The 25,147-nt window shown below is 43.4% G+C and overlaps 1 long non-coding RNA gene across 1 annotated transcript; it reads right to left on the reverse strand.

Annotated features, from left to right (window-relative positions):
• Window positions 1–42: 42 nt before the first annotated feature.
• On the reverse strand, window positions 43–23,734 carry LOC138690340 (uncharacterized). Its single transcript, XR_011329186.1, has 4 exons — window positions 23,245–23,734; window positions 22,640–22,818; window positions 2,626–2,780; window positions 43–1,258 (listed from the first exon to the last, which is right to left on the reverse strand). It is a non-coding gene; the product is annotated as an uncharacterized lncRNA (long non-coding RNA).
• Window positions 23,735–25,147: the final 1,413 nt, after the last annotated feature.

Genomic DNA, 25,147 nt, shown 5'->3' on the forward strand with positions numbered 1-25,147 from the left:
AGTTGAGTTCTGTTGAATCTGAACTGTTGAATCAACAGTTCTGTTGAATCTGTCCTGTTACACAACCAGCAACAGCTCAGTTCCTAGAGTTGAACAAGACTGCACAGGTGGGACTCTCTTTTTTGGATCTGGTCACTTTCTGCCCAAAGTGCCTACATCCCAGATAGCTTTCAGAAACGTTCTCTTGATCTGAAGCTGAGGCAACTGGAATTGGCCAATGATGATAATGATTAACTACAGATGCCCTGTTAATGCCCTGCTGAGATGATCAGCCAATAAATTCCCATCTGAAGATAAGTGCCTAAGAATATGGAACATAACTGGATCATGCCAATCTCTCTCCACTGACTGAAGAGGCAGCCTAGATCATTAAACCTCTATCTGCTACACAGCTACCTTTACAATCTGTCCTTTGGACTCCTAAATATCCAACTCACTTCTGAAATCCTTTGAACTTGAAACAGTTGTATTTTTAGTAAACAATCCAGGCAAACTTGTCAGATTCAGTTGGAATACCTTTCAGACTCTATAAATAATGTTCACATCTCTACATTATAAATTTAGCACAGAATTTCAAGTCTTGCTTTTCAGATGCCAAATCCTTTTAGTAGAAAGCTTTTTAGATAATAGGATCTTTCTTGTGTAATGCATTCATAAATATCCTTCAGTGATAGGGGTGTAGTTCAAAGATCATCTCAACACTGCTGATTAGTTTCTTAATTAAATTATTGTGTTTAAAAAGGGATAAATAAATACTGGTCACAGTTTAAAGGGAAGCAAAAGTGGGTCACAGAACTTGAAAAGGCTGCGCAATGAAATAAAAATAACAAAACATTGCATTTTTCTCTCTGGAGAAGTGCGTTCACAAACAGGGTGATGTGTCTCCCTCCCAAGAGGTGAATTAGAAACCTTGGGCTGAGCTTTCATGAAAGAAGGGGTCAATCAAGGGTGTTTTGCAAGGTGGGGAATGAGATTTACAGGAACATAACCAGTTGGCCAGTTCATCATTACATACTACACATGTCCTAAATTAGGAGAGCATGAAGCAGGTGGATACATTACACTGTTTCCCGAGAAGCATATTGGGTGAGTTGTTCTTGTTCCAGTTCTTTGAGAACTCAACACCACATCTCCCAGGAATCTGTAAATCATCAGCAGGTGATATTTGTTGGCTGTTATACCATGGACAGTCAGAGCCGGTTACGACTTTTACCAGGCGTTTTCTGTTCATGTTTTTCAAGTTCTCTCTTCCAGGAAGCTGCAAAACAAACCACAAACCAACAAGTAAAGTAGCACAGCACAAAACAAAATTCCAGAGATAAGAGACTTGCTGATAATATAGCCTTTGACATTTGTTTGGGAGCATTGCTGAGTTAAATATCAGTCCTTTACCAGATTAATAAATGTATGTCTGCTCTCTCTCTCTATTCACCTATGTAGCCCGTCAGTGCAGTATCTGAACACCCCTGGAAACAGCAGCAAAGTTACCCTCATAGCATCCCTTTGAGGTAGCAAAATACAGAGATTAACAGACTTGTCTGAGGTCAGATGGGAGGGAAACATGTGGCGGAGAAAGGCCCCAGAATTCTGGTTCCTCATAACCACAGCAGAAGCATCTATGTTATAGGGTCCCCCATCTATCTGGTACATAAAAGGTTGTTACTGATTGCCTCTGTGGCCACTGGGGAGGGAACAAGATTTGCATCAAAGACAACTGTTGGACATCAGGGCAATCTTCTAACTGCAGAGAAATGAGGTACTGGGACAGGATATTCACAGCGATGCTGTGGCATGTCCTTCGTACAGGTTTTTAAAAAGGGCTGATAAATAATTCTCAGGAATGGGTCTTTTGAAAGATTGAACCAGCCTGTTGTGTTCTACACTGTGGACATGACAGCCTAGAATATTACCTAGTTTGTTGCGCTATCATTAGCTTTGCAGTGCATATCAGAACTTGAGCAGTAGACAAGTAATGGAGACATTATCACCACAGTAAAATAAGGATGGGTCTAATTTTAGTGCATCAGAAGATATACAAAATAATATACCTCTTCAAGTCATTAAAACAAATCAAGCAGCTACAAAGGACCAGAGACAGGCACTCTCAGCAGTGTTGAACCACAGTAAGTGGAGTGTGAGGGAACATCTCCATATAAAGAGACTAGGGTTTCGGCATGGACTATAGATAGTATGTAAGGTGCGCTGAAAATTAAAGCAACCTTCAGGAATTCTGTCAGCAGCTGATCAGTCAAGAACCCACAAGATGAAAAAGCAAATGAAACTGCCACATCTGCATGGAAGATGAGATCTGTTACGGGTCCAGCCCAACTCCTTTTTTAATTCAACAGAGCACTTCCATCTGACTTCAGTAGCTTTGACTTGGCTTCCCCCTTAACAAAAAGTGACCCAAACTTCATATTTTATAAGGGGCTGAATTCCTACGGAATGCCAAGAAGTTTAGCACCCTCCAATGGAGTCTTTTGTTAGAGCACATTGGTGTGGGAATTCTGAACGTCTGGAAGCCTGGACACCCAAAGTCATGGACAAATAGTGACTGCACACATGCAACAAGTCAGATGCAGCCAGAGTGCGCACAACTTGCTGTACGTGCACTGAGCAACTCACAGTGCATAAGCACTAAAATGCAGGCATCACATTTCTGAGCTGGGCCTTCCAGTCAAAAATGTATCTGTGCATGTATTCTTGACTCACGTGACCCAGCCATAATTTTGCAATGCATCTTCCTCCCCTTCCTTGTTTGGATGGGATTTGCCTCTGCCCTGTTTATAGAGATAAAATAGTAACAGTGAAACAGTTGACATAAAGCATGTGTTCTGAATTATTTATGTGTTTCCTGGTGGAGTTGGTTTTTTTTTGTTTGGCTTTTTTTTTTTAAACTGGAACAGAAAAGAAAAAAAAAAAAAACCAGAAATGCCAAACATACCTGCCTAGCCATGCAGCAGAAATGGACTTGAGGATCCAGTAACAAATACAGCCCAGTGTGAAACTATAGGTTGCATTTTGTGGAGAAAATACATGTCACATCATGTATGGGCACGTAAGTTTTCTGTGGATTAAGCAAACATCACCCTATGCTGCAGGTCCAAAAAAAAAAAAAAAAAAAAGTACGAGTGTGTGTAGAGATACAGATATCTATCTCCTTCTGCCATTTCTAACAGCATGCAGTGCTAGAGTTCATAGCAGGATCTGGCACTGATGAACCAACACGTGCATGTGAATGTGGCCCAGCAGAGATGGATACATTTGTTTGTATACTTCTACTGCATCTGGGGTGGAATATGCATTTCATTTCTTCTCTTTTGGTTAATTTGGGGAAGGCTCAAGCCACTAAGCCCTAGTAGCATACCACCCGACAGGGCATTCCTGACCCAAGCCACAAAATCCTCTGGGTAGCCAAGCTACAGGTATATACCCGAGAGTTTCCACAGCCCAGCTCACCACGCTGCAGGATCACAACGGTGATAACATGGTCTTCACTATTCTCTAGGGAGAATTCTAATCAAAAGCTTTGCAGAACTACAGGCCTCACTTTTCTGTTCATGGGAGAGACCGTTTATCTGTGGTCATGGTATGCGGTATTTATCTGAAGATTACACTCAGCTGTTCCCTTTCCAAACCTTTTGGTACAAGTGCCAGTAGATCTTCACTAGCCTGTCAAGGATAAAACGAATGCAGGGGAATCTTGGAAAGACATCAAGCAGAGAGGAACCTGGATCACAATAATGACCTATCAAGTGCGAATAAAGATCCAAACTTATCTAGGGCCTGGTGTTTAATTGGTCCCTTTCTGTCCACGATATCGATGTTTACAAAACTCTCTAAATTTTTAGACAAGCACCTTCTGTGACATTGGCCATTGAGGAATTCATGCTGGGTTTGGTAAATGCTGGGAAAATTGGCCTTTTTGGCATGGAGTTATTACTTTTGCCTCTGGGAAGCAAAGAAAATAAAAATAGATCAGTAACTACAGCTTGAGAGAGAGGTTTACATAGCCCATGTAAATGAAAATTTTGGCCAGACTTCTTTTATTTCCAACTCTTTCATCTTCATACTATCTTTTCAGCTTTACATTAAAGATGGTTCTTATCACAGAAATCGGACTCAAATCCAAGGCTAGATGTGGAATATGGTCCACCTGTGTCAGCCCCTTTTAACTCCACTCCTGCCCATTACAGTGCTTAAACCCCGGTTCAGAACCAGCCACAGCTTCTGGGCTGCCCTCTTTAAAAAAAAATAAATTAAATCTCTTTCTAAACTTGCTCCCCATAAAGCATTCCTTAGCTTCAATTTAGCCTGGCTCCCTGCAGGCCATCCCACAGTCACTTCAGGAGAACCTGTCCTATTGGTCCACACATTCTGCCTCCTGGAATTAGTATGTGCTGTTCAGGAAACAAAAGCAAACACTAGTTTTCTAGTGTGACATGACCTTATAAGTTGCTTGCAAGCCCATCTCCTCCCCTTTCTCCCTGTAAGGCCAGAAACCTGTTGCTACAAATTTTTGGTACTCAAGGCTGGAGTTGACCATCAGAGTGATGAGGGGGTACGCAGCAACACAGCTGCTCTCCGCTCACATGGCAAGTGCTAAAGGGGAGGCTACTGGCATCTCTGTCCCTACCTCAATAAACATCGCTGTCCAGATATTGAAACCAGTTGCAGATCTCCCCTTCGCTCCCATGATGAACGGATCCAGACCACTGACTCAAAATCTCCATGCTCTAGGATCCCTTTCCTGTTTTAACAAAGACAATTTCAAAATCTGGTAGCTTGGAAACTCCCAGGGCTCAATACAAATTACTTTAAGTCCCAGTGGAAAACAGATTCTTCCGTTTCAATAACATACAGTTTGTTTAGAGAGCTGGCAATTCAGAGGAGACTGAACCACGATTCCTGCCAAGCCTGGGCCTCACACCACAGTGACGGGGGCAGTGACTAAGAATTTATTTTTTCCCACAGCGGTGGAATTGAGACATCATTCATGTAGATATGTTTCCCAGTGTTTTAAATGACAGTTGTTAAAGGATGTCCCCCACACTTCAGGAAGCCGAGAGTGTCTCTTTGTCAAGTCACCTGTTCGGGAAAACTCTGATCAGGTCACGTACCTCCAGCAATCTCTTGGTTCAGATACCCAGCTGGCCTTTAAAACACGAAACAAAGTTCTCCTGAGATTATGTAAAGGAGAACCTCAATAAAACATCACAGATGGAAAAACATTTCTTCTCCTCCTTCAATTAGCACCCGGCAGCCTTCTCACTAGTTTCATCCATCATCACATGTAAGCCCCACTCTTACAGCAGTCCATCGCTGTCTCAGGGACCTTCTCCTCAGCCTGCTAGAGGCTTACGCTAAATACTGACCTTGCCTTAGTCCCATCCAACCAACCATCAATACCTTTAAACACCTTGCTGACTTGCTAACTGCAGGGAAAGGGGGATTATTCCTTGTCATCCTCAGCCCAGAAAACACCATCCTTGTTAGTCACACAAGTCCAACACCATACAACATCTCAGGTCTTCCTTATAGGCAGTAGTTGCTCTTACAGCCCTACAGGAACCAAATGTATTCCCTCTCCCTTCAGGGGAAAATGCCAGCAACACAAAGAGCCTACCCTCCCAAACCACTCGGGAGTTAATACAGCAATCAGCAAGAGCCAGAAGCTTTCTATGGAGTCCCAGAGCCAGGACTGCCACTAGGTTTTAACAGTGTACAACACAGGCAGATACAGCCAAAGAAATCCAGCTGCTGCCAAGCTGCTTGTATTTTGGGTGCAACTGGGTCTTCAGGCTGGCCAGTGCTTTGAGGTGGTCTTCTCACATCTTTTCCTTAACGTGAGCAGCCCAAGCCTGCCAAAGGGGTCAGGATCTGCAGAGATGTGAATCCAGGCTACTCAAAACAGAGAGAACACAGATCTTAGAACAGAAAAAAAACCCCAGTCCCCTCCACTCCTTCCCCACTGCACCTTCCTGGCTGCTGTGTGTTCACACACTAGCGAGCTCCCAATCCTTCTCTCAGTCCAACAGTTTTCAGCGCGTTCTGCTCAGCTCCAAGCCCTGCACCATTCCCACTGGCTCCCGGGAGACCCTCTACGAGGTCCATGTGGGGCTGTCACAGCTCAGTGTCACGCTCAGGAGCTTCCCGTAAGCTCTGCTCCATGTCTGGGGGGGTGTGTGGGGGAGAACGGGATGCCCCACACTGCACTCTGTAAAAGCTGTTCTGCCCTCCCCATAGCCTTCTGAGACGGGGCAGTTTTCCCCTCTTTACAGAATTGAAGCAGGCAGAATAAAACAGCCTCCCTCTTGCTGCTCACCCACAGCTTTTATAACAAAACAGAACATCCACTAACTTCAAATGAATGAAATAAGTAGCTACCTCCCTTCGCAGTGAATATACAGCTTTTCCTAGCATACTTTTCCACTCTAAAACCATCCCAAGAATGAAAGCAATAAGTGGGCACCATCAGGAGACTGGGGACAAGTACCAGAACAAGTTCCACCATAAATCACTTGTGTAGCCACAGATACACATACAATGATGAGGACAGAGAAAAGCCCATGAGGAAATCAACCATTTTGTCATCAGAGCAGGGCTTGAATATTGTGCAGTAAATAAGGCTAGGGGCCACACACTGAGCAGCAAGGAGAAAACGAAATATTAAGTTGCTGCTCAGTAATTGAGCACAGCCCATTCTGTGCACGAAATAAGGCAGGGATGAAAGAGGGGGGAAATAGCAGAAGCATATGTAATTAAAGGCTACAGCAGAAAAACATTCACAAGGGGCCTAACTGAAGACACCAGGGGTAACTAGAGTTCTGGCATTCACTGACTTGGAAGCATCACGCACATGCGTGTATGAGTGCATGTGTGTATGCATGCTGTGCACATTTGATTACCCCACGCACAGGTAATCCACACAAAATCAGCGGCCAAGTCCCTTGAGAGGCTTCTACAGGGAAGGGAATTGAGGTTGGAGGAACAAGTGTCAGAGCTCCAGCAGCAAAAAACTATGCAGAATGTCAGAGTGTTTCCTTATACTGCTCGTGCATATATATAATTCCTACTACTGCAGAATTACACTCAATTTGCAGATTACCTGCCAGAAAACAGCAGCCTTGCTTTTGCAACTCTGAAGGCATCCTTTAACTAATTTCTTTTTTAATGTGTATGCATTCAGCTTCAGTGTGAGCAATGGCTGGAGTAGGAGAAATTCATGATACCTAACTTCTAGTGATAATCTTTAGTGGGAAGCTAGGCACCTACCCGTCATTTATACCTTTAAAAAAAAAACCTCCTCCAGAATGCTGTTTGCCTGCAGATCATGCAGCTCAGCTGGCTTTGACAAAAAACAGTTGTTCCAATTTCTGGGACAGGCTAGAAAGAGTGAGCGTAGTTATTCTTCCCCAAGGCAAGGCCGGGGTGGAGCTGGAAGAAATGACAGCAGGCAGTGAATGGGAAGTGAAGGTAGCCCAGCAGTGGAAGCAAGTACTGAGGTAGCAGCTGGGATGAGAGGGAAAGCAGTCAATTTTAGAGGAGAAGAGAAAATAGAGAGGGAATGCTGTTCTCTCTAGGTGCTTTACTGCAAATTACAAAAAGGAGCATGGAAACGGGAAATCAGAAGGCAGCCCTTGTTCCTCTGATTTCTGGAAACCTGGTAAGCCTTGTACTGCTCATTAAAAAAATGACCAGCCTATAATATAGTGAGAGAGGAGGGGACCAGCCTGGCCATTTTTTGGGAGGCACCAGCCACCTCTCTTCTGAAACTCACAAAAGCTGTCAGAGATATTCCCACTGGTTTGGGCCTGTGGGGGCAGAAAGCTGATTGTTAATCTCTAACACATGCGTTGTCTCATCATTTGTAGTGGGGTGAGGCACAGGGGTTTTAATTTCTGCTTTACATCCTTCCTGCTAACACCCAGCATGCCTCTCCCTTCACCGCATGGCTTTGCTACCTCTACTCTGACCATTTTCCAGCTTCTGTTTCCAAAAGTCAGCCGCAGGGCCGGGGAAGGTGGTGAAGCGCCGTGCGGGAGCAAAACCCAAACATGGCTACTTAAAGCAAATATTATTTTTCAACTGAAAGACTTTTAAATTTTTTTCCCCCAGTTTATTTTTAGAACAATGGTAAAACATACAAACCCTGGAGGCCTCAAGCACTTTCCTGCTGTGCTAGTGACTTAATTTATTTCTTTAATTTGTTAAAACCTCACCAAAATAATTTTATCCTTTGGAGACTTCGCTAGCCCAAGTTTTGCATGTATTATTTGCTGCAAAAGATTAATGAGGTAGCAGAGGCAATTTTTAATGGATTCCCTTGGTTTTCTCTCACTCTCCCTCACTTTTTCTTTTTTTCAATACACATGGCAGTCCAGGTCCATGAATCCGTTAAGTGCTCTCTACAGACAGGATACAGGGTGCGGGAAGAAAGTAATGAAATCAAAAAGCCTCTTTCACAACAGCTTCTCCCCTTCTCTTTCACCACCCAGAGATAACCGCATTAACCACCGTGCTGCACCAACCTCCTGCAGATCAAACGCCTCCGCAGCCCCTGTCCTTCGCAATGCTCTGAGGGAACGGACGGAGCCGAACACCCCAAGTTTACAGGAAGGCTGCACGTGTGACAACAGCTAATCCTACGCATAGTTCAGAGGTGCTGTCAGCTAGCCAGGCGATCCGCTGAGGCCCTTCTTTTGGCTTGGTTAGAAATCTGCTGACACTCCCAGAGACTCTTGGGGAGCATTTTGGAGCTCAGCCGCAGAAACCTTCCCATCGACCTGCTCCTCTTACGGGAACTGAGCGCTGCCTGGAGCGTAGCAGCAGCACAGGCTTCAGTGGTGATGGCTAAGAGTCAGATCTGTTTCTCTTTCTTCACCCAGAATAACCAGGCTATTTGTCAAGAAGACGCACTATGCTTGGAGGTGTCTAAATCCTTTCTCCTCTCTCGGCCCACATGCAGCCTCTACTCCAGCACTGCTCTGCAGGGGAGATTTTGCCTGACGGGAGGTGAAACGGAGAGAGACACGAGGAAAACAAAAAGTGAGGGAGCACAGGCAGAGTGGGTTAAGATGCTGGGGTGAGTGCAGAGAGAGAGGTGACAAGTTCCTTGCGATAGCTTTAGACACAAGGTAGGTCTGTGGTGGGGTAAGAGTATGTGAAAGGGAAAAGAAATCACAACTCCCTGCTCCAGAAGTGAGGAAAAGGAAGGTGCAAGTCTCTTGAAAGGCAGCCAACAGAGGCCTCTGCTCTTTCTCCACATGCAAAGCTGATTTTTTTAACCTGAATGCACCAAACGGAAACTGTGAGCAGCCACTCTTCTAGCTTGCCTCCCTGCCTTTGGGAAAGTCTGCTCTTTGCTTTAGGGCTGGAGACTCCTATTTGCAGAAGGACTGAACTATGAAAGCCCTTCAGCATGACTGAGACCAGGCCACTCACCACATCACGGCACTCAAACCGCTTGGAGCAGTTTGGAAATCTGTCCAAACTGAACCACCAGAGAGAATACCCTGAGTCAGGGATACTACACATGGTATGATTTCATTCAGGCGTATCAGCTGGTGGCCCAAGGGCCACATATGGTCTATGGGGCAAATCCATGTAGCTCAGTACCTTTTTTGCCAAAGCCTCAACCCCAACACTGTCAGGACCATTGCCAAACACTTCTGAGTGTGCCACTGGCGTAGCACTGAGCCTCATAATCAGCATTTGTACCCGCATCAGAGTGTGTTGGCCGTGATCAGCCAGATTTCTGCAGGCATTTGCACACTCTGTTCTGCACACCTAATTGCCCTGCTTCAAGTGTCAGTGCCATACAGGCACAAAAGTTCTTCGAGAAATCTGGACCCTACAGTGTGCTATTCAAGCAAATACACCAGGCATTTTTCTCACCCTGTCTTTTTTTCCTCATGCAGTAGATAACACCACACAGAAACAGCAAAGCAGAGCAACAGTGTAGGAATAAGGAAAGGACATGAGAGTACCTGTTGGGAACAGCCGGCTCAAAGGCAATGACACCTAATAAATAACCCTTGTGCTGGTTTTGGCTGGGATAGAGTTAATTTTCTTTCTAGTAGCTGGCATAGTGTTATGTTTTGGGTTCAGTATGAGAAGAATGTTGATAACACACTGAGCTGTTGCTCATAAGTCAAGGACTTTTCAGCTTCTGATGCCCAGCCAGCGAGAAAGCTGGAGGGGCACAAGGAGTTGGGAGGGGACACAGCCAGGACAGCTGACCCCAACTGGCCATAGGGGTATTCCATACCATGTGACATCATACCCAGTATATAAACTGGGAGGGAATAGGCCGGGGGGGATCACTGCCCAGGAACTAACTGGGCATCAGTCATCGAGTGGTAATTACATTGTGCATCACTTGTTTTGTATATTCCAATTCTATTATTATTATTATTATTGTCATTTTATTATCATCATCATTATTATTTTCTTCCTTTCTGTCCTATTAAAATGTCTTTATCTCAACCTATGAGTTTTACTTTTTTTTCCCCTGATTCTCTCCCCCATCCCACTGGGTGGGTGATGAGTGAGCAAGCAGCTGCGTGGTGCTTAGTTGCTGGCTGGGGTTAAACCACAACAACCTCGAACACTGAAAGACAGGGATGTCATTCTCTGTCATGCCAGAAATGTGATAAACCACAACAGAGACATGCCAATGGTTGAGGACCCCACAGAAGATTTTTTTACAGCACCATATTTCCTAACTTCTTTTGCTATCTTGTGGGCCCAACTTCCTGACCTTTGTCTGCCTCTGCCTCCCCATTCACTGGCATTTACTCAGAAACTCACTGTCACCACTGCCATGGGTATATTCAAGTTGCTGGCTGCCCATCCCCAGAGGCAACTACTTCAGCTGGTGCACGTAAAACAGAGGGCTTCATGCAACATGCTTAGTGCTGGGATCCAAAGGAAGGGCTGCTGAGGGAGACAAAACCAAAAGATAGCTCAGTTCTGGTTCAGACTAAGAACCAAACTCACCTGAGAGGAAGCGTCCCCCGTGTATTTATCAAGTGTCAGAGGTAAGACATCTGCCCACACCAAACTCTGTGCTATCAGACAAGGTAGCGTAAAGCTACTTCAGGCATTTCTAGATGAGTTGCAAGCGCAGCCTTATCCCCTCTAGGCTACCCTGAAAAAAATATAAACAATTACTTCTACCAACAGAAGTTTGAAATGTGCAGAAGGAGCCCTAACACCTTTGAATATCACTGACTGGATTCTCCAATATATCACTTTGATCAAAAATTAATCAGGATTCCCCTTCTGCATTTTCTTTGGGTTTTTTTTGAATGGGATGACACATGATCAACAATACCACACAGGTATAGTGATGGTACTTAAATAATCCCATACACAGCAAAGATTCCTGTACACATTCATTTAAAGTTGGCTTGAGGCAAGCCAAATATACAAACAATTAGAGATCTGTAGGCATGCCAGGAAATATTCATGCAGCATACAGGCCCAGGAGAAAAATATAAAGAAGATTAAGAATATTATTAACACATATATGGAGGTAATAGTATTTGATGGATTTCTATATGAGTACCTCTGTGATCCTGGCAAACCTCAGAAAATGGACTGGACTGACATTTTCAACATTTACCTACAGCTGTCGAATCTGTAGCACTTCAGTAGCACCAAGTATCTGAAATTTAAATGGCTGCTAAGCCATCTTCCTTTGTTTTGTTACACAGTAATTAGATCCACCTCATTCACTCAGTTCATGACAAATATTTCTGCTTCACTTACATCCCAAGACAACTTCTGTTGCTTTTTTTTTTTTTTCCCACAAAAAGGCTTTTTTTCCCCAAACCTTGTAAGTTTTTTGTTCCCATTACAATCTTTGACACACAAAGCAGGTGGTATCAGAAGTGCAAACGCTGCCATATTCTTTGACTTGCTATAAACTGATGTATGGTTTTGTTCATTTTAAGTACCCAGTCTTTTGATATCCTGGCCAGTCCATTCTGTGCTCACAAGTTAACAAGACTACAGGCACGGAGACACACAAGAAAGGCCACCCAATTAAAGGGAGAAAATGAAGATGAAAACAGGCTACGTACTGTCATATGGTCAGGTACAGAACTGTACCTGGTGCAATCACTGATAACAGGCTAGTTAACACTGCACCTATCACTTGGCCATGACCTTCACCAGTCACCTGGCTCTAGCCTTATGAGAGCTGACTAACTTTTAAATTAAAAAATACTTAGATTAAAAATATTAGTAACCCTGGAAATCCTCAGCTTCACTGAAAACAACAAGAGGAACAAATTTGAAATCACAAGTCCTGTGGAAAGGACTCTGCATAATTTGATAATGGACAGAAGTTATTTTCTTCTCCATTAAACCACAAGGAACAGACCGCTGAAAGTCCATGCTTACTTGAGGGATGGGAGACTATCCCATGTTGCATGTAAGCATGAGGTTACCCAGTGTCCCTATCAATCCCTGGAGCTGCTTAGTGCAAGTACATACTGTTCTCCTGATCATGCATCCAGAAACCACAGCATAAGCAGAAGGTCACAAGCAGGACTCTGAAATGAAATATGTCATGAGCATCCCAAAATGGACACGGGTCCCACTGCTCTAGGGATTAATGCCATGAGGTGAGCGCTCCCAAACTCAGCATTCCTGTTCCTTCATACGCCGAATGTGAAGTGAGGGCAGGCAATTCACTTTTACGCAGAGACATAGGCCTTCATTAAAACACCATAATGAAGATCATCTACATTTCAGAGAAAGCTCACACCTGAAAATTATTAGGAAAAACGGGACACAAATCTTATTTTCAAAAACAAACAAAAACCAACCCCAAACTTCAATGGATTCTCCCTTAGGAGTATTAAAGGAAGGATTGGATCTTCCTGCAAATGGAGGAGCTGAGAAAGGTTCACCACACATCATAGCAAATAAAGCTTTTTTTTAAAAACAGAAATTTTTTTTACCACAGAAGTTATTTATTGATGTGTTCTACTGCTTTTGACCAAAATTCCTGTGAGTTCATTTGCCATCAGAATACTAGTGAAGGAAAAGAGGGACCCTAAAAGGCTAATAGTTCACCAGCACCGCTAGACATCCCAGTTCACAAAAAGGCTGGCCAGTTTTACCTCCTCGGTATTTTACACAATGACCTGGAAGGAGTCCACCTTAAATAAGATAGCTAGGAAAATCCAAATAACTGGAAGGAGAGTACAGGTAAGATTTTGTTACCTAACACATCAAATAGTTTCACAACTGGTCTCTCAAAAACAACGGAAAAAACCCCATCAAAATGCTGAATTTGGCTTCCACAATGCAAAGAACAGCTGGAGCATTTCTGCATGACTTAGTTTAATGCAGCAAGATTGGAATTTTTAAGTTCCCAAGGAGAAAAAAAAAACAAAACAAAAACAAAACAGAAGCAAAGTTGCTGTTCACTTTCTGCTATCTGTACCAGTTACCACCTGGATCCAACTATTTGCCACCTAAGATCCAAGTATTCAAAAATCCACATAATTAATTAGTATGAAACCAAAGGTCTGCAAAACATCTGTACTCCAGGAGTGACCTTCTGATGGGAGAAGACCAGTCCTTGACTCCCCAAGTCCTACAGCTCAGACTTGCTGCTTGAAAAAACTATTTCCCATGAGATGCCTCTTATCAGCTCCAAGTCCCACCAGTTTGGCAGTGAAGTGCAGGTAAGATATAAACACACCCAGGAAAAAGGGAGACATTTCTTAGGCATTTTTGTAGGTTCAGCAGGTTTCACTAATTTGCCTATTCTGGGGACATCCGGACCCCTTTTCCATTTCTTCTTCTCTGATACCTTCCTGAAACCTACAACGCAGCAAACGGTGCATTAGAGAGGACAGCTTTTGTGCCACGAGAGTTAGCAAGGGTGGACATGGATCTCATCCCAGCAGGGGACCCGCGCAGTCACACGGCAACAGCTGGACAGTGACGCAGGAGTTACGTACCGCATCGGCTGGAGATCTCTATGGGGTCAGAAGAGCAAGGGAACTAGAGACCTGTTTACCCCAAATTTGCCCCCAGATTCCACACTTCTTCCTATGGAGTCCTCTGACACACCCAGACACGGGTTTGGACACAGTGCGTGTTGCTGGATACGATTCTTTCGGACACCAATCACACCACCGCTCACAGCCAGGCACTGGCACTCCTTCTTAATCTTACAGCGCTGTTTCACCTAACGGCTCCCAACCTGGCTTCCCGAAAGCAGCAGGGGACAGCTGCTGAAACCCCATCAATCCAGACAAAGTCAACATGACCTGTGGACGCGGTCCAGCTCTGCCAGGAAGGGCCCAACAACAGCCAGTGCGGCTGAGGAAATATTATTGCAGCCTGGACGCTTTCTCATGCAGGGTTCTATTTTGGTGCACCACTTCTTGTCGCGTGAGCACACCCTGGGCATTTTGGGAACTCCAGACACAGATAACACTTTGCTGTAGGTCACAATGTTTTTACTGATACAGGTTTCTCCATCCTGATTTGGGTGCGAATGCTTGTGAACATTGCGGTATTATAGATTGTGTATGCCATGGCCCAGAACATACAATGCGCCCACCAAAAAGCACAGTAAATAACAGAACAGTATTTCTTGCCAGTCCAAACAAACGTTTTTCTATTGCTAGCAGGGCAAGACGGTACTAACCCACAGAACTGCAGTGTTTTAGGACTTCATTTAATAGTACCAAGAAAAAAGTCACACTGCTGTGAAGTGACAAAGAAACATGCATAACACAATTTTGTCATCAACACAGAAGCAGTGGTTATATACAAGGAAATGTTTATTTGATCTATTTGCTAAGTGATCTAAAACTATTTCATAATACGCATTCTCAAGCAATGACCCAATTTGAGGCAAGCTATTTGAGGGTATCACTGTATTTTTTCAGGCAAGACAGCCATTTGAGTAACCAACTATAGCTTCTCTGTCCACAGACTGCAGAGTGTGCACCAGGAAGAGGGCTGCAATGAAAAAAAATTACCCGATTTTACTTAATCCATGTTAATTATTTTTGCTTGGAAAAAAAAAAAAAAAAAGGAAGAAACTCTGACTTAGCTAATGGGAAATCCTCAAGGACTTGGATAAAGAAGTCGTGTGTATCCACTTGCCCTAACCTTTGTTTGGCCTTTTGGCTAAGTACAAGGGGCATATCAGTTAAGTAGCTGATGTCTTCTCTCTGGGAAACTCAGTGAGTTAGTAAGTCATTTCAAACTATTATGATTTTGATGCATGGAAAAAAAAACCACTTGGCTTTCCTCAGATAGTACAGCTGGGTAAGTACAGAATTTCCCGGCACTGTTTAGGCCTGGGTGGGGTGGGAAAAAGAAAGAAGAAAAAAAAGAAACAAATGAAGTTTATAAAGAAGGGAAAAAAAGAACAGAAATCCTGCCAGTAGTTCAGGAAATCTTTCCTTCCTTGTTTTGCTTATGGAGATCAAATAATCCAAATTAAACATGAATGCCCTTGGAAAATGCTGATGACTCTACTCAAACTAGGGCAGCTAAGGTGCTGAGAAGCCACGAAGCTTAGCTCCAGTCCTTCAGATATTCGTATAAGCAAGTAGATTAAGTGATTGGTCTCGTGTCTTCAGGATCAGCACTCCAGACAGACAGTCCCTGAAGGAGGAACTGACTCTTGTGTATACCCATGGCCCAAACCAGCTATATCCAAGTCCTCACTGTAGTCCTCTAGGCACCTCCACAGTACAAGCAGAAAATAGCAACTGCAGATGAGATCATATGACCACAGCAAAGCCGCTGCCATGTTTCAGGGAGATCTCACCCCCCCAACAAAGGAACACACAGAGGGTTGCTAACATCTTTCCCAACATGTTGCACTCCAAAGTAAATGGGATAACGCACTTTGCTCAGAGCTGCAGTGGACGAGACTGTGCTCACAGCTATGCCTGGGCCTTCAGGTGGGAGGATGGACTTCCAGTCTCAGGAAAGGACCTTCTTATTGGCTGTTAACTTTGTCTTTTGTCAGCCTGTAGCCACACCCTCAAATCAAATCTACAAATTCATTGCATTAAAACACCTATTTTTCACCTGAGCACCTCAAAAACAATCAGCGCATGCTTTTCAAGCCCTACAAAATCTACGTATCACACTACGTGTCCCCACTTATAAAAAAACCAAGTAGCACACAAAAAAATTAAGTCAACAGAGGGTGTGTGGCAGAAGTCAAACCCACTTTCTGAGGCCCATTTATGAAATGACTGGTATTCCCTCCTCTCACTTTCACTGTGGCTTCCCTAAGCTACAAGATTTTTCTACCTAGGGTTTTCAAAAGACACAAATATCACTTAATATGCACAGGAACAAATTCAGGACCATGCCTACACACAATATGTGTTTATGAATATTTGTTCCACATATTGATTTTACCAATATTAGTGACTCCCCTGACTTGCTTCCTGTGGCCAAGCAAGAGCGAATAATTTTTTAAGAGAAGTCTGAAGTTAGGAAATATATCGTGCAGATGCATGCAAGCCGGTACCTCCTCCACACACCCAAGTTTAGCAGGCAGATCTTTCAGAACCAGCTTGCAGGAGGTGGCTCTGCAAACATGAAGACTTTTTAAAGTGATGCACAGGTACAGGGATGATTTTCATGTCAAGAAAATAATGCTACCTGCATTAAAAAAACCTGATTACTGTAGTGGTTTGCAGACCTGTGAAGTCAGAAGAGACCACTGTGATCTCACCCAGTGCAAAATATGGACCAGGGGATTTCATCCAGTGATTCCTCCATTAAGCCCCTAACTTTTGACTAATCTCAAACCTGTCTTCCAGAATTGAAATCACCTCAAATTCAGAGACTTCAAGGCTAAGTTGACACTGCCTTATGTAATGCAGACCTGGGGGCAGGCCACTAAAGCATGACTGTGCAACCATATCGTTAAAAACCTGCTGCTCAGCTGCCTCCAAATCCCACAGGGCTTCTTGGCATACAGTAGGAACCTTTCCAGGAAAGAACTTGGCCAACCCACCTGTAAAGGGACATCTCCTCAGGTTTGACAGGATGGGCATTGGTGGATTCAAGCCAGCATGGGTGTATCTCAAGAAATGCCCTATCCTGAACCCAGCCTATTCATAGTGCAAGGATAAGATTCTTTCCTACCACATCGTAAAGCTGATCCAAAGCTAGTGTTTGGTTTGGACATAAGATGAACTGGAGAACGACTCCAAACTTGGAATCATGCTCAAAAGGCAGCCAAGCCATAGTCCACATGCAAGAAAATCCACCATCACTCCTTTTATCACATTCCCTTCATCTGGAGCACTCCCATCAAAAAGCAAATGCATGAAATCCCTCCTCACTGATGGCATAATTCTGCAGGTTAAAGAAATGATCAGTATAACACTGTTTCAGGGGAAAGGGTGCAGTTATGCAGTGCAGCCCTATTAAAATCAGCCATATAAACTGATCACTGATACAAGTCATTGCAGTGTTTGGCCCACTTGCTCTAGCGAGTTTCTGCTTTGTACTCAGCTCTGCAGCTGCCTTGCACCTCCCACTCTTCTTTCTTTAATGTCTTCATGTAAATCAAAAAAATCAATCAAACCTCATTTCATCAGTAATAAATCAATCACTTGGATCACTCGACTATAAAACAATGACCTTGTGGCTGCAAAAGCAGAGTATGTGTGAGCATGTGGATGACAGCAAGCAAAAGAGAAAAAAAGTATTTTTATATATCTATTTGCTATAGTTCACAGAGAGTCTTTTTTTTCTGGCCACATCTGAGCTCTCCAGAAGGGCTGTACTAATAGAAATTCTCATTTCTTGCTTGCCAGTCACCCCCAAACAAATCAAAGCATTCCTATCCTCTTTCTGTGTTATTTTCTCAGATTGTATGCTGTATTCATACCTTTTTTTGCCTGAATACAAACAAGTACAAATGTCAGAGGCAGACTAGAAATGTTGGGGCACACACAGTACATTCTTGGTTTCTTCTAAAGATCAGACCATATCACTAATTAAAAAAAAAAAAAAAAAAAAAAAAAAGGCACTCAACCTCCATCTACCCGCTTCCAAATCAAGATAAGGAAATATCTCAAACTTTCCACAAAGCCTCATATTACCTCCCATCCAAGCCGGAGGCCTGAGAATCCGTCCTATTGTTTCCCTTGCTAGCGCTGCATTCTTACAGAGCTTCTGCATTTGTTCGGAGCTTCTTGTTGTTGTTGTTGTTATTGTAAAAGCTAAGTGTTACACAAGACAGAGAGCTTGACAGCTTTCCCACAATCCTCAGCATGTGGGAATAGCAAGTAACAAAGTGTTAACACCTGCCAACTGGTGGTTAGGTGTAAATGTCTCTGTTAACAACAAACACTGCTGCTAGCAGTCATCAGAGCAAAGCAGCAAATCTGTTCCCTTCTCCAATGTGGAAAACACCAAACAATAACAAAAAAGGCACCTAATTGCTTGATTAAGATGTATCAGTGTTGGAAACTGCTGATCTAGAACATTGAATTTCTGACATTTACTTCACTCTTGATTAAACAGAAATGTTTAAAACTAGCTATTGTGCAGACAGAAGCCCAGAGCACTGCGTAAAACCCAGGGAATTGTGACAGTGAAACTTTTCACAAAGAAACAAAATCAGAACCACCTCCTCTCTGCTGTTTCATAAAAGCATCAGCTGCTGAGACCCTCTGGCTATTATGAAGAAGGGATGGAAGAGCACTAAGGAAGGGTTAGGAGTCGGGTAACTCCTTGACTCCCTTCTCCCCATGTGGAACTTCAGGGAAACCTTGTGGAAAAAGTCCAGCTCCTGCTCTGAAAAATGCTGCTGAGCAGGGAGGTCAGAACTGTTTCTTTATGGAGAGAAGGATTAGTTGTGTACTTTTAAAAATCATGTTTTCAGTTGGCAATTTCCTAGGCAGCTTCATGAGCCAGGTGGCACTGATTTATCACTGATTTGCTTATGACTAATGTCTGAGACCTGAGGCTAAAAGCCTGCTTACTCTACATTCGTCCTCAGTAGCCAGCTTGCTTGTTTTATTGCCCTTTCCCAGTGACAAAAAGGTAAGGGAGAAGTGGGTCAACTCACTTATCTCAAGTAAACTACAGATTGCCAAGTCAGAAGGTGGTAAACTTCATTAATCTACACTACCCACAAAAGCCCACTGCTGCCCAAATCTCCCTACTGCGCACACAGAAACTCCAGCTCAGCTGGGGAGGGACATTAATCCTGGTTTCCATCAGCTTGCATTTCTTCCGTAATTGCTATCAGGAAAATAAATTATCCCATTCTTGAGGGGTGGGGGGTATTTCACATTTATATCTTTTCCCTAAACGTACTATCTGAAATACTTCAGACAACCATGATTGTACCTGATCAATCAGCTGGTGACCAGGACAACAGGTAATTCTAACCTACATGAGTTCCCATGGAAGGCACGGGTCACTTCTTTTGGTAGCACTACCAATTTATGCCAGCATTAACGATGCATGAAACAAAGACTTTCAATAGTCAGCACCTTAAAACAGAGGACATGTGTTCTCCTTATTTCCTGAAGCATCAAGTATTTGAAAGATCTACAAGTAGTAGATGGTTAATGTAATAAGTTGGCTTACAAAGACTGCCAGAGCATTGTTCTGACTCTGAGCAACATCATTCACCAAATGGCTACAGCGAAGGCTCAAACAACATTTGATTAAAGTTTCCTGCAAATGGTTCTATGGGTAAAAAATGGACAAACAATTGTTTAGTTGGCCAAAATTGGTGTTCTCCACTAGGAATGGGTGAATCGGGTAATAAACTTGCCTGTCAGCATGAATATTGACCTATTTACTGAGCTAGATGTTTCCAAACAGCAGCTGGAAAGTTTTTTTTGCCATAGGAGGTTTAGGATCACCTGCACCAGAATAGTATTAGAGGAAAATTTCCAAGTTTCATGTGAATATTCAGGCCCCTCGGCAGCTGAATTTAGACTCTCAGTCACACGGTTTCTGTGACTCAGCCATTTGTTAGTCATCCTCTGCCCATTATATCTCAGGAAAGTTACAGATACCCATAATTAGAAAGGCAATCCCCCTCCTTCTGTCTCGTTTCTGCCTGCTCTCTAGATATCATGTCCTCTCACTCCCTTACTTACCAGAGGTCATGTGCTATTTCATTTCCATTCCCTTCCTAACCAGATTTATTTTCTTAAAGTCTCACCCATTTTACGCCCTTACAGCAGTCTATATCTTACCCCACATGCAGAATGCTCCAGACTAACTGATGCCCTCGCACCCGCTTCAACCCTCCTTTTTCTGAACCCCGCAGCCCTGCCCCGGTCCTTGTCTCTCTCTCTTGCACAGGTTTTTAATCAACAGCTGTCCTCTGGGGTCTCACAGGCCATATTCAATTCAGTGCCATTCTTGCACAGTCTGGGAGCATAATGCAAGAGAACTGGGTTGCTTCTGTCTAAACCTATCCTGGACTAGTTTCTCTAATTTGTCCGAGCTGTTGATCTGTAGAGCTGGCACTTCGGGGCTTCCCTCAAATCAATGTTGCTGCCCAATGTGTTATTTCCACTCTTGCGCACTGTTCCCTCCATGCATCATTCTACCAGCTCTCCCTCCTTCGCTGCAAACAGCTTTCTTGTTTTTGCCTTCCAGCCCACTATCTTCCCTTCTTGCTGTTCAGACAATCAACTCCCACCATCCCTCTGCCAGTGATAACTGCACTGATCACAAGCAAGTCTGGTTTTCCCTATAATCCATAACAGATTTCGCAGTTTCACAATTTTTTCTTATTCTCCATTTGGTAAAGAACAGAGATCTCTGAACTAGCAAAACCAGAGGGACAACTGTCCATATTCAGCCTGAGACAGCGTAGCTCCTGTTCACTAGGACAATCATCCAGAAGATGCTGGAGTCAATACTTAATGTCTGATCTGCAGCAGGCAAAGGGGAATACTTGAATATGCAGCACTTAAATCTCAGATTTACGGTGCAGGTGCTGGGAAGCAGGAGAAGACTGGGATGGACAGGTACACACATGTCCTTCTCACATTCAGCACATTCTGAATCTGAGGATGAGAGTCTCTCTCACACAAAACCCCATCCCTTTTAAAACTAATAGGTAGTCTTCCCCTAAGAAAAAACATTTTGGTGGAAAATTTCTAACCAGTAGTAATCTCTCACCTACTTCAACGCCATAAACATCCCACACTGACAGCTGTAATGCCACTGCCCCCTTCCAAATTCTTCCTGACTTACCCTATCTTTGGTGATAGAAGACATTAGCTTTGTTATTGCTTCATTCTCCCACTCTTTCCTCCCAAACACACACAGGTGTATTTTATCTGAGGATAACCCCATCTTCTTCAGGACAGGACATAACATGACAGCCCCTTGCCCAGCACCACCCCTACCCCTCGGTGGGGTTGCTGGGCACTGCCACTCTGCCAAAGCAGCAGTGCAGGCAGACCAGCGCACACCAGAGCAGTAAGTCTAGCTTAGATCCTACAGGTCTGAACTTTATCCATTGTGTTTCTTTTTTCAGAAAACCATCTCCAAGGCAGCAGAAGAATCTTTCTCTTTGTTCAGACACCTCGAAGTGCCTTGAGACCACAATGCTAGAATACTCCAGCAACAGAAGAGCTGAATCTAAATGCAGATGAACCAGCACAGCCTACTAGTTAAAGCACAGAGCACACGGTCTGGATTCCTCTGTTGTCTTTGACAGGGCATTTCTGTAGTACCTTGGCAAGGGCACAAAGTAAACTATCCAGTAGCAGTTCCCCCCTCCCACAGATGCACAAAAGCCTGTAAAAGTGTTGCAGCTAACTTGCACCTTTGGAAGCCTCCCCCTTTCTCTGCCCCAGAGCTCTTTCTGTGACACAGGGGTAAAGCTGTATCTACCACACAGAGTCTGGCTCCATCCATCGCTTTACCAGGTGGTAAGGGTTCTGGCAAGCTCTGATTTGGCACAGGTGGGGTTACATGCTTTCCCTACTGACACATGCACATTCCTATGTTTAGTTTTAACACTAACAGGTTAACGAATCTTTCTTCTCTGTCTATATTCAAATGATGACTGAAAACTACATCTGCATAGTGTTTTCCCATTAGGTCAACAGCAGCCAATAAAGGAGCACTTACTACTGGTTATTTAGCTGGATAGAGCAAACAACAACACGTACAATATTAGCCCAAAGAGGGAAGAATGTAGAGAACCTGAAACAGTACTGCCAACGAAGTGATCATCAGCAGGGATGGGGTGGGCACCTGCCTGCCTGCCCTGTTCATCGACCTCATGGAGGGAGTCGGTTCCCATGTATTCAATAGCACTCAGCAGCACTAGCTGCGAAGTTGTGCATGCAACTATCTTAGAAATAAATTGCTCTCCCCGCACTTTAGGAAAGGGTTCCCTTTCTTAGTCTTTGAACAAAAGAGATGAGTTGCCCATTCTGTACCACACCAATCTTAATAGTTTCCACTACAGGCTCTACTACATTACTTAAAACTGGTACTGATTATTTGTCTAATTGAAGGGCAGCTGTGAAAGAAATAGTTCTGTTGGTGATGGGATGAAAGGCTCAAAGGGACAAATTGGAATAACATAAGGACAACGTAAGCATGTGAAAAGTACTTCAACACCTACCTCCTAGTGAATTCAGGGGTGTTGCCCAGCTTGGATGGTTCCTTGGAGGGTTTAAGGTCTCAGTGCTAGGCAAGGCTTGTTTCTATTCCTGTAGATCAAGGCTCCAGCATCGCGCTTTGATGTCCAATAATGCGCACAGCTTGCCTTTTGTCCTTCACCAATGATATGCAACCTTTTCACTGTTGAAAAATCAGATAATCAGAGGATTAATAAAAAGGAATATTTTGACATGGTTCTAAAAATCACTCAAGTGAAAGGTGCACAGGTTCACTCTCTGGACTAAATGCAGTATCTCTCCAGTCTAGAGCAATCAAAGTAGTCTTGCAGAATCTTGCTAGGGCTTGTCAGGTCCTGAACGTTGGAGTTGTCCTGATTATAAGCACTATAAAGAACAGACCTAGCAAGAGGCAAATATGTAATCACATGTCACCAACCCTTTGGGCTATACAGTTAGCCAAAGGCCCTGCATCTAAGGCAGAGCTAAATTTGACATCTGTGTGATCAGATCCTTTGTAAGCAAAGGACACTGTGGAAATAGTCACCTCTTATATCTAGCTCCTTCTTTGGCTTCTACTCTTAAGCACGCAAGATGATGTCTCTCTCACCCAAGGCTGCCTCAAGCATCAGTACAGACAGGCTATGTCTCCAGACCCCTTTCTGTCCTGTTGTCCCATGTTTTAGTTTTCTGCCTGTAAGAACACAGCCATTTGCAACACCAGAGCTATAGGAATTCCAGCAGTGAACGAATGTCCCTGTTAATGAAGGGTCTTGGGGCTATTTGCATCTTTGGGGGATTTGGATGCACTGCAGGGCGAGGCTGGACCTCATTTTAAGAGAAGGCTCCAGCCCACACCAGTGCCAAGAGGCTGACTAATGCAATTATTTCCTTGTGAAGCAGCATTTTTCAAAGTGCTGATTCTTATTAAGAAAAAGGAACGGATTTGGAGCTCATATTTTGATCTGGTGCCCAGGATTATTTGGAAATTCTTTTTCCTGGAACGAGACTTTTTATTCCAAATTTCTCCATGGTGGGGAGAGAGGGTTTCCTGGGCAGAATTAGGATAATGATTACAGCCTGTACACAATCAGCTCTAACCACTGTGGAACTCCAAAAATGAATGTTATTGCTCAGTGGCTTCATTGAAAACAGAAGTATTATTTAACCAGAAGGATGGCAACACATGGAAATAGCTCATTATCATATTTTCTCCCTATTTGAAATGTCACATTGAGTATGTATCTTTCACGTCCACTACACTTTAATTAATTTGGACTGTGTTTAAATATATTACACAGCATGCTTTATTACAAAATTCTGACACATTCCCATTGATGAAACAGGCCTTTCTTTCAAACACATGTAAATGGCTGTAGGAGTTACCCTGCCTAAATATTGTTTTAAATACAATAAGAATACCACATCATCTCTGTGTCAGCCTGTGTTTGTCTGTGGCATGGAACATATATAGCAAAACCAACATTACATCCAAAGCTTGCTGTTTATTGAAGGGACAATGATGTTAACATTATTATTCTAGGTCTAAATCTTAACCACTTACCTTATTTACATAATTGCAAGACAAACATATATTTTACTCAATGGCTGAATAAGATTCCAGCAGTGTGATTGCCTAGAAATTAAAAAGTAGAATTGCAGGGTGTATGCGTGAGATGAAAATGGCTTGTTTTAACACAGCTGGTGTATCTTATCTTCTGAGCACTTTCAAACACAGCTCTTACAAAGGATGGTTGTCCTCCTCCACCCAGGTCTCCAACTAAGTGGAGGATTTATTTCATTTGCAGACCTTCCTCTGGAATGCAGTCACTCCAAAAGTTATTCCTGATTTATACTTGTATAAGCAACTGAAGGAATCAAAGCAGTCTTTAAAATCATGTAAAAATAAGAGACTTCACTCAAACTTTAGTGTTTCTTGGACTTCTCTTATATTACATGGAACTCTATGTGGAACGGGATCAGGGATTTTGTAGAAGGTATGACTAATATCTGACTGCTAAGGTGTCATCTCTCCACTATTGTCTCCGTTGAGACACTCATGAATTAGCTACTGAACTACTGTAAAACCATCTTAGTTTGAAGTGTCTTGGGTTCAGCAAACACCTCACACCACATCCCACCAGCTGCCTCCTCAGGGCAGTTCTATCCCACTCTTTCATGCCAGTCTCACTAGATGCCACCAAGCTGATGATGCTTATACCAGAAAGAAATCTCCTTCCTCACTACTCATGCACTGTTCAGGAACCACTCAGAGCCAAGGGTGGTGAAGGAAACTTGCTTCATTCACTGGGAGCCAAATGACTGGTGTATCTCACACAACAAGCCTCTGCATGACATTACAGTCAATCCCAACAGCTTGTTCTAAAATGTGTTCCAGGGTCAGCTCCTTGGACCCTTGCTTCCTCGTCCATCCTCCTAAGAGAGCAGTAATCAAAGCTTTATGCTCTGAATCATGCACTTTTAAATTTTTTTTTCACTAGCAGTTGAACTTT

This window comes from Haliaeetus albicilla, chromosome 21 (assembly GCF_947461875.1).
Source record: "Haliaeetus albicilla chromosome 21, bHalAlb1.1, whole genome shotgun sequence".
Classification (NCBI taxonomy): domain Eukaryota; kingdom Metazoa; phylum Chordata; class Aves; order Accipitriformes; family Accipitridae; genus Haliaeetus; species Haliaeetus albicilla.